Genomic DNA, 6000 nt, shown 5'->3' with positions numbered 1-6000 from the left:
ATTTGCCTTGGTAGTGAAGATGCATTCTGGGAAAAAGAGCTGAGTCGAACGGGAGATCAATGCACATTTTTGCCTTCCTGAAAAGCAGTCTCCTCTTGCCAATTTTTTAAAGAGAGACTCCACCAAGCCCGACAATGTGTAAATGGAAAGCTCCATCATGGCAACTGCAGAGTTTAGTAATGGTCAGGGAAAGCCGTCCTAAACAACAACTCCAAAATGTGTTTACCTGCCGATAAAACTAAGCCTGTCAGACTTCCCCAAGAAGATTGTTCTGCAAAGTGAGTGCCACTGCTGCAAAGGCTCTTTCTCAGGCTGGGGGGGGGGGGAGAGAAGAGAGAGGGGGGGTGTCTTTATTTATTTATTAAATTGATACTCCACCTTTCCTCCCAAAGGTGCCCTGGGCAGTTCATGTATAACAGAAGGATGTGCCACTATCATCAACAAACTGAATTCAAAGCTGGTATCTAAAAGCAATGAGGTGCATGTTCAAATTTATTTTAAAACTATCACTCTAAAGTCAAGCAGTTATTCAAATGCATTTATATTAACAACACAGTTGTTGACTTCCGCAAATGTGTGGGAATTTAAGCAAATGTATTTAAGCAAAACAAAGGAAACTCCTGCACTCCATCTAATTCTGCCCCTCTCCCATTAATGTCACAGTAAATTTCAATGTCATATTCCTGTACGTCGCTGCCCTTAATCTGACAGTGTCAGAAGGATCTATCTTCATTTTCTCACTCTTTTCATAATCTAATCCTCAGCTCTAACATGCAATTAGTGCCCTCTTCGCCCTCTGCATACCAAGCGAGGCGGCCGGCTTCAGCGTTGGCTGTGCAATCCGTTTAGCAATGCCGCGCGTAATGAATATGTACATTTTGAGGACCTCAGCGAGGAGGGTCACAGGCAATCAACCTTGAATTCAATTACGCGAGTCAAGGTTAATGACTCGGCGCAGTGGTCAGAGGCATTCAGAATACGGCAGATTAAATCAGCCTGTCAGAACTGACAATGCAGAAGGGACAGAATTACTTGTGTGAGAAACAGGGAATCACGTGAAGATAAAATGGTGTCAGTCTTCAGTGAAGATTACATGGAGTCTGCTGTGGCAAATCTGATTGTAAATCTCCCCTAGCCCTATAATATGATTAGTCTACATAAAGACATGTCTAGATTGTAATGGAGAGTTTGCTAATAATGCTGTCTGAATGCCACCCTCACTGGGTGACTCCAGTCTTGCCTCCTCATCCTACGTGCTGATAAGGATGTTATAAATGGAGAGCCAAAAATAATTTTATCTTGTCCATTGCATAGGTATGACTTCAGAAGGGTGTAAGGTTCAGAACCCAAAGAGATCTTGTTCAATAATTTTTTGGAACGATGAGTTCCCAACAGTAACTTAAAAAAAAAAAGAAGAAGATGTGGTTTTCATTCATTCAGACTAGAGGGAGAGAGAGAAGAAGCTTTTAAAACCATTAGGGATGGGGAAGCGGTCTCTGTGCTCCAAGTGAGGCAGTCTGCTTCAGGCAGCTGATTTTGGAGATAAGGCCAGCAAATTGTCAGTCATGTAATGTAATATTGTGGCTGAGATCCAGAGTTCCTGTGCGCTCAGTGGGACACAACTGCTGGAGGAAGGGGAGGAAAGCAATCTTGGCTGACTTCGTATTTCCCCACTCAGCTGCCTGAAATTCTGCTTGAGAGGGTCGGGGAACCCTCTGGAACAGCACAGGTGATGTCTTCTCCGAAACGTTGCTCTAGAGTCTACAAGATGCAACTTCAAGTTTTCCTCTTACAAAACAGGCAGAGTACTTTTTGAAAAATACAAGAAATGTTTATTTGTTGTACTAGCTGTGTAGTTTCTGTGCAGCTCACCTGGCATCAACTTTGTACATCTTTTCACAATAATAATAATAATAATAATAATAATAATAATAATAATAATAATAATAAATTTTATTTATATCCCGCCCTCCCCGGCCGAAGCCGGGCTCAGGGCAGCTAACAACACTAAAACAGTGCAACATTATAAAAACATTATAAAAATTAATTAAAATCAAAATTGATGGCAACCATAAACTAAAGTTTTGTAAAGATTGCCAAGGAGGGAGTCAGGCTGCACCCTGACCAAAGGCCTGGTGGAACAGAAGGTGAAAATCTTTTTAAAAAATACATATTCCCAACTTTTTAAAGTTTCAGATTTTTTTCTTTACACACTCTTAATTTTTTTATTGTTGTTAGCTATTTTATGTTGTGTTTTTATGTATTCTAATTTAAATTGTTTTTAATACTGCTAGCTGCCCTGGAAAGAAACTTTTTATTGCAGGGTATCTTTCTATCTATCTATCTATCTATCTATCTATCTATCTATCTATCTATCTATCTATCTATCTATATCTATATCTATCTATCTATCTATCTATCTATCTATCTGTTGTAAGTAACATAAATTATTATCTAGTAGAATTACTACCCTTCCTCGGGTCTCAGGTTATGATTTTTTCAAGCAAAGACAAGTAGCTTCTTTTAGCATTTTCTCTTTTAAAATTATCCAGAATATCCAATGACAACCCTAATATTTCTTGTTCAAAGCAGAAATATTTTTAAAATACTCCTCCCTGATTTCTCCAGGAAGAGAACAGGCAGAAAAAAGCTCACTCTCCCCAAATCTCTCTTTTTATATCAATTGCCCCGTAGTTAACATATTTGCCTCACTTACAGCAAGCTCAGTAAGCATTTTGGATAATGCACATAAAACTGGGACAGTCCTTTGACAGATCCGGGACTTGCTCCCATGCAACTGCAGCTTCAGATCAAGTTTCTTTTGCTCCGGGGCTACCAGTTTGTGTTCCCATTCCCCAAGAGCAATCAAATTGACTATTGTCCTGGAGCCAACAACTCCGCATGCAATTAGGAAGAGCTGCTTTGAAGCAGCTGCCCGTGTGAGCCCATCTATGCAGCTCACCAGACAAGCTAATTGTTCTGCTTAGCCATGTTTACACAGCACGTCCTGCAGCTCCAGTATACCAGAATGCAGCATTGTCAAAATTAGAGCGGCCATCTTACTTATGGTCAACCCTTCTGACAGCTCCAAGGTGGGCAGAAGTTGAAGGTTAAGCCCTTCCTGATCTGGAGATGCAGGAGTGGGAAGAATCTTACCTTGTTGATTTCTGTCTTAAAAGTGATGATGGCCTGATTGCGAGTGGGGGAAAAGTAACAGCCGGAGTCTAGAGGCTTTGGGGTTCCTATTGACACAGTTTGCAGAGCCATTATGTTGAATGCCAAATTTAATACATTGTTTGTAATAGGCCTTGAGTTCTTTGGAACCACAGGGTTGGTTCACCTATGGGCTGCAATTGCATGCATACTTTCCTGGGTGTAACACAGTGGGGCTTCCTTCTGAGTAAACTTGCATAGGATCGGTTCCTCTATATTTTATTATTATTTGCTCAAAGACTCAAAGAGGAATGTATCAGCGGATGCCACTGAAAAGCCACTTTGGGCATTCTTAAATTGCATCCTTGCAACCCTTTCCCAGCATGAGTATGCTGATTGCACAGCTTTCTGATTGCAGGTAGGTCTGTTAATGGATCCAGCAAAATGTGCCTGCAATTTCCCTTTCCCCATTGCGGGGAGGTCGGAGTAAGGTGGTTGGGGCTGGCTCCCATTCCCCTCATGGATACAATTTACAAATGTCTGAATGAGTCTTGTACCTGAGGCGCCATGAGGCTTTAGGTCTGCAGTGGCTCAATCCTAGATGCAAGTCTTCCATCAGGCCACAACCACACACATTTAAAGCACTATGATGCCACCTTAAGCAGCCATAGCTCCCCCCAAGGAATTCTGGGAGTTATAGTTTGTTAAGGGTATTGAGAGTTGTTAAGTGACCCATATTCCCTTCCCAGAGCTATGTTCCCAGAGTTCCCTGTGAAGAGGGATTGATTGTTAAGCCACTCTGGGAATTGTAGCTCAGGGAGGGGAAAAGGGGGTCTTCTAACAACTCTCAGCTCCCTTACCAAACCACAGCTCCCAGGATTCCTTGGGGGAAGCCATGACTGTTTGAAGTGTTATCATAGTGATTTAAAGGCATGGTGTGAATGTGGCTGCTGTCATTCTCATGAAGACCAGAAATGGTTCACATACATGTACATCGCTTGAAGATTGCAACCTAAAGTGGTGACTCACGCATGTGTGAATGCAAACCATCATGGATCTGACGCCATAGACAGAACATTCATGCTATCTTGTTGTTGTTGTTTAGTCGTTTAGTCATGTCCGACTCTTCGTGACCCCATGGACCAGAGATCGCCAGGCACTCCTGTCTTCCACTGCCTCCTGCAGTTTGGTCAAACTCATGTTCGTAGCTTCAAGAACACTGTCCAACCATCTTGTCCTCTGTCATCCCCTTCTCCTTGTGCCCTCAATCTTTCCCAACATCAAGGTCTTTTCCAGGGAGTCTTCTCTTCTCATGAGGTGGTCAAAGGACTGAAGCCTCAGCTTCAGGATCTGTCCTTCCAGTGAGCACTCAGGGCTGATTTCCTTAAGAATGGATAGGTTCTTATCTTACATTGCTATCTTACGTCGCCTCAAACATCACACTTTTCAGTTGCCGCCAGTTATACAATAGTGATCAAGCGTAGAGAAATCAAGTGTTATAAAGGCTGGTGTGTTAGTCCAGGAGGAGATCCATAGCTCAGTGATAGAGGACATGCTCTGCGTGCAGAAGGTCCAGGTGGATAGCTCAGCTAGTTACAGAATGGTGCTGATAATGCCAAGGTTGCAAGTTCAATCCCTGTTTGGGACAGCTGCATATTCCTGCTTTGCAGGGGGTTGGCCTGAATGATCCTTGGGGTCTTTTCCAGTTCTATGATTCTATGATCTCCAGAAAGGGCTGCGAAGGACTCCTGCCTGAAACTCCAACCAGTGTGGGCAATACTGAGCTCACTGACCCTGCGGACAACTGCATATGTGATTGAATCCACAGTTATTTCTGGAATCGGAATGCCAACATCTTCTTTGATATCTGAGTTCTGACATCTTCAAGGTTATGAAGTGCTAGTCTGAAATTTGTTGTATTCAGAGACCCAGCATTCCCCAGTCAGCGACATTAGCCTCTTGATGTTGAGGAGTTTTTATGAGGTAGATTGACTCTGTACTGTTGTCACTCTTGTTACTGGGCATATGAAATGATTTTGAAATCCTGCCTTGCAACTTAACTCGACACCAGATGTAACATGTCCCCTCAAAGCATGTTCTGGTTTCAGGGATATCAAGCAACATCAGGTCCTTCAATATGTTGCATGCTGCTCCAGGTTCTCCCTTGAGAGTTCAAAGGAAAGGCGTGCCGCACTGAGGCGAGGGACTCCTGATATTTTGACAAGTGTTCTTTATTAATTGTGCCGTGGCATTAATTGAAAATGAACGTACAAAACACGTCCATGCATAGAAATGGTTTTTACTGATAACAACCCATGAACTGGATACAGGTGCCAAAAGAAGGCAGTGTGGTGTAGTGGTTAGAGTAGTGAACTAGGACCTAGGAGACCAGGGTTCGAATCCCCATTCAGCCATAAAGTTCACCAGGCAACCGCAGGCCTGTCAGAGTCTCTCAGTCCAACCTACATCACAACATTGTTGTGAGGATAAAAACGGGGAGAAGAACTGTGTATGGCACTTAAAGTTGCCTGAAGCAAAGATGGGATATAAATATAATATGAAAGAATCATATTTGAAACGGCTATCTTCTGTACACTTTATGAGTCATTTGGTCCATTGATAATACTCCATGTACACAAGTTGGTCCATATCTGCATTAGTGCTGCCATGGCTCTATAAACTGAGGTGATGCATTTTAAAACTATTCATCACTCTCTAGAAGATTTATTTGTGATGTGTCATGTCAAAGCTGCATTTATTAAAATCTCCGTATTATAAATCGATTTCCCCCATCCCCTTTAATACACTTTTCCCTATTTTTTTTAAATGCCATATATATAAAATCTG

Source organism: Podarcis cretensis (genome assembly GCF_951804945.1).
Source record: "Podarcis cretensis genome assembly, chromosome: 5".
In the NCBI taxonomy this organism is placed as follows: Eukaryota; Metazoa; Chordata; class Lepidosauria; order Squamata; family Lacertidae; genus Podarcis; species Podarcis cretensis.
This window is presented reverse-complemented; position numbering follows the sequence as displayed.